This window comes from Balaenoptera borealis (assembly GCF_965194805.1).
Source record: "Balaenoptera borealis genome assembly, chromosome: 1".
NCBI lineage: Eukaryota > Metazoa > Chordata > Mammalia > Artiodactyla > Balaenopteridae > Balaenoptera > Balaenoptera borealis.
In genome coordinates, this window is record NC_138860.1 from 190,471,584 (window position 1) to 190,480,637 (window position 9,054).

Sequence of the window (9,054 nt, forward strand, 5' to 3'; positions counted from 1 at the left end):
CAAAATTAGTGCAGTAAGGGCACTTGATCTTGGATGTCAGCAAAGGTGGGTATCAGTTTTAGATCTCTTTATGGAACTGAAATTCAATACACACAGTGCATTTTATGATTTGCCAGCTTTGATGAAACACAGTAATCAGTGCCCAAGTATGGCTAACCCCTACGTGGAAAGGTTGGACTTAATGGGATTGCTTGAGTCGAAAACAAGTATCTGATCACATCAATCTCCCTCTTGCTGAGGCCCCCCAGCTAAGTTTGTTTTTAGGGAAAAATCTCATTTGGTCACACTTCCTGGAGGTGCCATGGGCCTCTCTCCTGCTGTCCAGCTGCTCTGATATCTCCTCAAGGTTCGCTGATGGATGGCCTGGCAAAAATGCTGGGGATGGCGCCTGGCCCAGGGTGAACCCTTACTATAGTTGTCATTATTATTCTTACCTTGTATTATATACATGTAAAGTGATATATTTTGAATCCCACTGAGAACTAGGATGCTAGATTATTATCTTCCTGCTTATGAGTATTATTCTCTTGGCTTGTGGAAGTTCTCAAGATCCAGAAGACACTGGCGCAGTTCATAAGGAGTTCATGAGGCACCAGGAAAGACCATCTTGCACAAATTCTCCCTTCCTCCAGCTTCTGGGCGTGGTCTTCTTTTACCAACACACCTGCTACTCCTGTAACACACCTGTAGCAATGCTCTCCTCTCCCAAAGCTGTCTGGCCCTCATCCCCAGAGCCTGTGAATACGTGACCTTACATGCAAAGGCGGCTTAAGGTTGACGATGGGATTAAGGTTGCCAATCATCTGACCTTGAGATGGGGAGACTAGCCTGGGTGATCCAGGTGGGTCCAATGTCACCACAAGGCAGGAGAGGAGGTCAGAGTGATGCTGTGTGAGAAGGACTCAACCCACTTTTACTGCCTTTGAAGGTGGAGGAGGGGTCACCAGCCAAGGGATGTGGGCGCCTGCAGAATCTGGAAAAGGTAAGAAAACAGATTCTCCCCTGGAGCTTCCGGAAGGAAGGCAGCCCTGCCGACACCTTGATTTTAGCCCAGGGAGACCCATGTTGGACTTCTGACCTCTGGAGTTGTAAGGTCATAAACTTGTTTTGTTTTAAATCACCAAGTTTGGGGTATTTGTTACATCAGCAATAGAAAATGAATACGACAGCCCAGCCCAACTGCTAATGGAGTTTTCCTTCAAGTTAACCTTCAAGCTCCAGCTTCAGGCTTGAGGTTCTTCCCTAGGAAGCCTCCCCTGACTTCTGCTACCCTCTGCCCTCAGAATGGGGGTGTCCCTCCTGGTCACCCCAATGCTTCCGATTGCTGTCTCTGTGCCCTGTCTCTTAGACGGTGAGCACCTGGAGGGCAGGGCCAGGCCACTGTCCTAAACAGCAGCTTGTGGTTATTGCTGCTGATTCACTTTTTAAAATAAGAGAAGACACCAATGTCCTTGCCCCAAAGTGTGTGCCTGCTGTCTGCCTCGATCCTGGATGCTGGACCCCAGCCAGGAGACGTGAGTCGAGGGGACTCAGTCTGAATTTGCAGCCAACAGCTGATGGCTCGAAAGGGCCAGTGGCCAAAAGTCCATTCAATTTCAGTTACAGGCAGGTGCTCTGATTTTGTTCTGGGTCAGTCCGTTGTAGGATGACAAAGTTCAGTGCAGCGTGCTACTTCTTGAGCCAAATACAAGATAATTAAAAAAAAATTGAAGCATAGTTGATTTACAATGTTGTGTTAATTTCTGCTGCACAGCAAAGTGATTCAGTTATACATATATATACATTCTTTTTTTAAATGTTCCTTTCCATTACGGTCCTTTTTTCCTTTAGCCAATGGTTGCACTGTATCTACCATGTTGCCTTACCACCTTGCATGGAGAAAGCATCAGGTGATGTCCACAGAATGAACTACTAGAATAAATTGGTGGGTCTGGGGATTCACCCGTATTTTGGGTTCAGGCCCAGTTTAGACAAAGCAGGAGGTAGAGAGGAAAGTGGTATGGACTGGCATTGAGGACCCCAGTGTCTGTCTAATTCTTTGTCACCATCTAGCACGGTGAGGGAGACTGGTCCCTTCCTTCTCTGCAATGAAGTGTCCTGACCTGCCAAAGAGTCACAGACAGATTTCCTACTTTCCTGGGTCAGACCGAAGCCCTGGAGGACAGGCCTGCCTGGAGGGTCCCAGTCAGCAGAGGGTTGGGAGGCGGAGCCCGTTCTGGATAGCTGCAAACACTGCTGGGGCACATTTGGGGTCCTCGGATCCCACGGCCGGCTTTGAGCACGCACCCCTTGCTCCTGTGTGCCTGCCTCTACCTGCCTCCCTGGGCTCGGGAAGCCCCTGGCACTGGGAGCATCTGGAAGGACACTGCTCCCCTCCCCACCTCCCTCACCTCCAGCTGGGTGGCCTCTTGAGGTGTAATTTCCACTCCTCTGAGCTCCGTGGTAGGATCAGGGGAGGGAGGTTGGGACCGTGCTGGGCTGGGCCCCCTTCCTGTGCTCCCTGCCCTGCCCCACTTTCCCTGGAGCTCACAGATCCTTCTCCTGCCCCAGGGGTCACTGATGGGCCTCGGCAGAACCTCCAGGGAGACTCAGAGCTTACGGACACTTGCCCGAAGGCCCGGCTGGCCGCTTGGCTGGGCTAAGCACCACATCAGGGGCCACGTGGCTTGCAAGAGGTGGGGGCTTGGGGTCCAGAGCAGAAAGCAGCCCCCACCCTGCCTGCTGCTCTTGAGCCAGGAAAGCCCAGCACTTTCGGACAGTGTCCTGAGACGCCCAACAGGTGGTGAAGAGATTCTGGAAGCAGAATTCTCCCCAGAGCTGCCCCCATGCCCACTCCTTGCCATGACCACAAAGCCCGTTTCCTGGCCGGGTCTCCGGCCCACAGAGTCTGTCCCAGGGCATCTCTCTGAGGCCACAGTTAGAGGTCAGACAGAAAAGCTGGTGCCCACCAGAGACGTCTCGAGTCCAGAAAGACCCTGGGGCCAGTTGCCTTTGCCCTGGTGGTCTCTGGGTTCCTTGATGGGACACCCGCCTCCCCTGGGCCTCAGTTTCCTCTTCTGTGAAATGGGGGCATCATGCTGCCTGTCTCTTGAGCTTGTGGTGAGGGTTAAGGAGAACAAGCAGGTGAAAGAGCCTTGGAAACTGTCAAGCTCCCCATAGATCGCAAGCTCTTCTTTTCTGACACTTGTCCCACCTCCTCTGTCATCTCAGCTCTCACAGCCCCGGCTCATAAAACGACAGTGAGACAGCAGCCTGTCCTGGAGGAGGTGGACGCTCCCCTCCCTGCAGCCCCACCCCCTCCTTCCCGGGCAGTGCCAACAGAGGGCTGGTGTGAAGGAGACTTCTGTCTGTGTTTTCTCCCCCATTGCTCACTGTAGCTCTTGGAACAACTCCAGGTCAGCGCGGTACCTGACTGATTCGTGTGCAAAGTCTCAGATGCAGGCGACTGTCCTGTTCCTTCATCAGTGAGGGACCCCGGGCTCTGGGGGTCCAGGCCTGTCAGAGGGCGGGGGCCAGAGAGGTGATGGGGAATGACGAAGGATGGTCACATCCTGGGTCCCACCTTCATGACCTCATCGAATTCTTGTCGCCTCCCAAAGGTCCCACCTCCAAATGCCATCATACTGGGAGGTTAGGGCTCCAACATGTGGATTTTGGGGAGACATATTCAGGCAGTAACACTCTTGCACTAAGCACCAAATATTAACTCACAACAACCCAGGGGCTTGTCACCCCCACTCACCACCCCCATCCTGCGGATAGAGTAACTGAGTTGGAGGGAAGGTCCCTGTCCCGAGTCACATGTGTGCAGTTACAGGGCGGGGGTTGGCCGGGACAGCTGGGATTCAGAGTCTATGCTCCTGACCCCGAGGGCACACTTTCCCCTGTGATACAAGAGGTGCCCTGCCCCACGGGCCACTCTCCAGTGATGGGAGTTTAGGGAGAACCCGGTGGTCCATAGAGGCTATCCACTCAACACCAGGAGGCAACCTGAAGCTGGAAACTTCCAGAAACTGTCCTGAGCTATGCCAAGCTTCCCATGGGCCTGCCTCTTCCATCAACCATGAGACAGTGAGTTTTCTTCCCTCCAAATCCCATGAGCTTTGGAACCAGACAGATAATCAAGAGGCTCGTGGAATGTTTGTCTCTGACTGGGACCAGTGAGAATAAGATCGGGTCGTCTTTCTTTCAGCAGATTCCATCTTTCGACACTGGTCCAGGCTCCTCCTCCCAGGAATGTCCTGTAAGTTACAAGGGGGTCTGCATCCCAGCAGGACAGGCACAGGGCCTCCCAGGAACCCGCCCACCTGTCATCTGGTGTCTCTGCTGCATTGCTTCTTGCAGGGCACTGGACTGGCCATTGTGAGGTTGGCAGGAGGAGTGGCAGGTTCATGTCCAAGAGAAGTTTAAAGTCTCTCTGGGAAGCTGAGACCTGCAAGCCTGGGGATGCAGTGGGACGATATGACAGCGTTCTCCGACAAGTGCCCCTCCCCAGCTCCATGCCACCATCATTGGCTCCCTCCCTCTTTCTCCCGCCAACACTCACCTACTGTCACCTTCCCTGGAGCCAAGATCCAATCTCTGCTCCTTGTCTGTGACGGCAGGAAGTGCAGGGCTCCCAGGCCACCCTTCCTCCCAAGCAGCCCTGGTGCCCCTACCCTGATGCCATCTCCCACCCTCCCCCAAAAGCCTGACCTCCTTCCATGGTATCATCCAGAACCCACAGGCAATGGGTTTGCTTCCCCAATGCCACCTGTGATGCTCTCCTAATTCTATTTACTAAATGAAACCTAGCTCTCCGTGCCGGCCCAGCTCCCCCAATGGGGTTCCTCTCTCTGTCACAGGACCTGTTGCTTCTTATTGCCCATCCTAACCATTCTTCCTCCCTCCTCCTAAGACTTCAGCTCTGACACTCATCTTCCACCTCCCACTCCTTGTGGCTGGCATCTCTAAGGACCAGCTCCCTGCTGTCCACACGTGTCATCATTTTTGTTGCATTTCATATCCATGGAGACGTTCCTTCCGACACCCCAGTGTCCCAATTCCTCAGTCTCCTCTCTTCCGAGGATCGTGTCCCTTGTCCCCACAGGTGGCCATCCCCTGTGCCTTCACTCCCTGTGGGGCGTGCCGCTTCTTGCACCAAGAGGCAGAGCACCCCCTCTTGAATCGGGGCTGGCCCTGGTGATTTGCTGACCAGTGGAAAGTGGGCTGCTCCTTCTCAGAACCCAACCTCCACTTTGAGGGGCTCATGTTGCATGCAGAGGCCAGGTGAGGGAACTTCTGTCCACAGCTCCCAGCCAACAGCATCAGCTGCCCGCCGTGTAAGTGAGCCATCTCAGCGTCCAAAGCGCCAAGCCTTCCGATGACACCAATCCCGGTGCCGTCTGATGATGGCATATGAGATACCCCGTGAGACCACCCAGCCTGGTCCACTCAGCCTACTAAAAGTGGGCTGAAAAAAAGAAAAGTGAAAGGTAATAATAAATCCTGTTTTAAGCCACTAAGTTTTGGCGTAGTAGATACTCAGCTATAGATATCAGGACAAAGTTGGTACCTGGAAGAGGAGCTTGGCCACCACAAAAACCTAAAACAAGTGGCACCAACTTTGGGACCGAAGACCTGAGGGACTTGGAGGACTGAGTGTCTTGGAGGAAGACGGGGGTGCTGTTATCAGAGGCTGGAGAAAGGCGACCCTGCTGTGTCCTGCTGGAAAGTTTGACAACAGTGTCACCATGAAAACAGAAAATATATCTCATGAACCGGTGGAATGGGCCCCGGAGATTTCCAGACAGAATGTTGAAAGCACAAACTGGTTTATTTTTGCCGCATGTGATAAGGTGTGAATACCACTCCTTAGCGGTAAGACTCTCAAAGTAAGAGACAGCCTCAGGATGCGTCAAGAGTGTGGTCCCTTGGCAACACCTCAGAGATGCTGGAGGGGTCCTCACAGACCTTGGGTGGCTTCCGAGAGTGTGGAGGACATTGTCATGTGGTGCCCTGACTCGGGGCTCAAGGTGGTGGCGGGGAGGACAGGCTCTGGGGTCTCTCCTGAGGGCGCACCCACCCTTCCCTCCCTCCTCACGTCGGGGAGTGAGTCCAGTCTTTTCCCCTTGGGTCTGGGATGGATCAGTGACATGTGTGGAGGAGGAGATGTCCTGGGACTTACCAGGCTGGGCCCCGAGAAGCCTAGAAACTTCCTGCTGGGTCTCCTGGGACACGCAGTCTTGGGAAGCTCCCTCTCTGGACCTGGCCATCTCGCTGTGAGAAGCCCAAGCCCCTCGGAAAGGCCACTTGTAGGCATGTCCATCGCAGCCCAGCAGAATGCCCCTGGCCAGTCACGTGCATGAGCTGTCCGGACGCCCAGCCCATCAGCCTTCGGGTGACTTCGCTCCAGTCACTATGTGGCTGAGACACAGAGGTATCTCAGGTGAGATGGCAGTTACCTGAGATACTCGAGTGAGCGTGGCCCAGCCAGCCGACCCCCAGAACTGCGGAAGGCAGCACAACTTGTCCTTCATGTCCCTACGTTTCGGGGTGGCTTGTGACACTGCAGTAGATGACCGCAAGCTCTACTCCCATCGTAAGCCCTAGACCTCATCTCACCAGTAATTGCAAACATTCTCACTGTCTCCAACCAACTACAAACGCTTCTCTGTCCAGATGACCCCCCACCTACCCAGGATTCAACTTCCTTCAGCTCTACCAGGCTCCCCAGCTTTGCACTTCCCTCCCTAGAGGCAGAGGGTGGGAGTAATCCTGCTGGGATGGGGGCAAATGTGGATGCATTTGCATATGCAGAAATATAAAAATAATAACAAATGGAGAAAAGCCAGTCCGCTTGCTATTACTGCTGCATGGTAGTATTTTGAGACACGGTCAGGGCTCGAGGCCTCCTTGCTCGCCGTGGGGCGTGTGCTTCCTGCTGCCGCTTTCTTGAACTTGATGTGTTTGTAAAAGCAGACTCTTGACATTTCCTTCACACCTGCTGTCCTCACAGCTTCTCCGTCACGGCAAATGATCACTTTCTCCTTAGGCTGCACCTGGGCACCATCCTCACCTCCTCTCCTTTCTCGTACGCCCCCCGGCTGGTCGGTCAGCGAATCTGGTCAGCAACACCTCCCAAGGGTAGCGCTGTCTCTGGGTCCCACCACCCGGCCCCGCAGGAGGATTCTGCTCCCGCCAAAGGTCCGTGCTGAGAGCACTCAGAGGATCCTTTAAAAACGTACATCGGATCACGCCATTCCTCAGAAGCTTCCAGTGGTTTCCCACGTCCTTAGGAGCAAAAGCCAAGTCCTTCTCACGGCCTCGCAGGTCCACCATGGTCTCCCTTCCCCTCCACCCTCTTCCCTGCCTTCTCCTCTGCGCCCGCAGCTCCAGGCTCGCGTGCTCCTGGCGACCCCGTGGACGTGCAGGTATGCGTCCACCTGTGCTCAGTGATCTGGCTGTGCTGCACCTGGAGTCCACAGCCCTGCTTCTAAGGGAATCCACCCCAGCGTCTGGGACAGCCGGAGAGCCGAAGGTGAGACAGGCCACCTCGGAGAAGCAAGGTCCAGGTTGGTCACGTCCAGCTCCAAGGGGCCCCTGGTGCTGTGGCTCTGTGCCTAGCCTCCCATGTGCCACAGTGGGGTGGGATCTGCGGGCCATTCGTCACCGGGCGGCCCCAGCCTGATGGAGTGTAGGCCAAGGGCGAGGTGCTCTGACAGGGCATGACGGATGTCCTCGTGGGAGCCGCGGCCCCAAGATCTCCTCCTGTGAATTAGTGCCGGGTCTCACCAGCGCAGCACGGCCCCCCTGATGGATGGGACAGGCCAGCAAAGCCCGGGATGCAGAGGACCACTCATCTTCACAGAGGAATTAAAAGGGAGTCTGCTTAGGGGATAAATCTTGGCCACAGTCTGGGTGCCTGGCTTTTGTTTCTCCTTGAACTCCCGGGAGGGAGCCCTGCCCCCACCTGTGGTCTCGCTTGCAGGGGTCGGGGCTGGAGGGGGTCGGGCGTCCCTCTGTCCGTCGGCCACAGTCCTCTGATTTCCCAGGTGGTAAACTGAGGCTCTGCGAAATGACCTGACCAGGGCCACAAATCTAATCATCGGTGGTGACAAGACTAGAGCCCATCTCCTGACTCCAAACTCCTTGCAGTGGGCAGTCGGGCTGTGGTCTGTTCGGTGGCCCTGGGACACCCCGGTCCATGAGCATCTCTCCTGCGATGACCTGTCGCCCTGGGAGGCCACCCCCGGAATCCTTTGGGTCAGAACAAGAGCAGACTCCTTTCCCTGACCGGCAGCCCTGCTCCCAGGCTCTGAGCAGAGTCCCAGGAAGGAAGTGGGGACTCAGGAGCCTTGGGGGGCCCGAAGGGAGGGGAGGGGTGAGCTCGGGGCTGGGCTCCAGGGCCCGGTGGTTAGAGCCCGCCGTGTTGAAACTGCTAGGTGGCGTTTCGGGGGACTCCAAGGAGCTCTGGTCCTTTATGTCTCAGCACAGAAAGAATTCAGCGAGAGGCAAAGTGATAGATAAGAAGTGATTTATTAGAATAGGACGCTTGTGAGGCTTACAGGTCGGCAGGTGAGAGGGTGCCACCCTGAGAACATAGTGGGCTACGGTTTTATAATCAAAGGAAAAGTGGGAGGGGGAAAAGGCCACCTTCTTCCTCATTCTCGAGCAGGTGTCATGCTTCCATCATCAGCTCCCCCTTCAGGCTGGGCAGGGGAGCTTCCTTGTCCCTACATGGTGAAGCTAGGTCTGTCTTGGCACTATGGAAAAATTACGTCAGGTCTCAGTAAAATGAGGGTCTTTCACTTTGAAATGTTAGCTTTCCATAAGTTATTGTTTTTTATGTGTGCAGAGAGCATGTCCTAGGGGTCATTAACTTACTGAGCTCACTGGGCAAGATGTGGGTCTCATGCCACCATTGTTTTATTGTTTTGGGACATGTCTCATGCTTCTGCTGCATGGGTTTTGCTGCTAAGCAGGCCTGCTTGGTTTTGTGGTTAAATAAACCTGTTTTCTTGAGTGATCATTAACGTACATGGGTCTCCCATATATATTTTTTTACTTACAAAC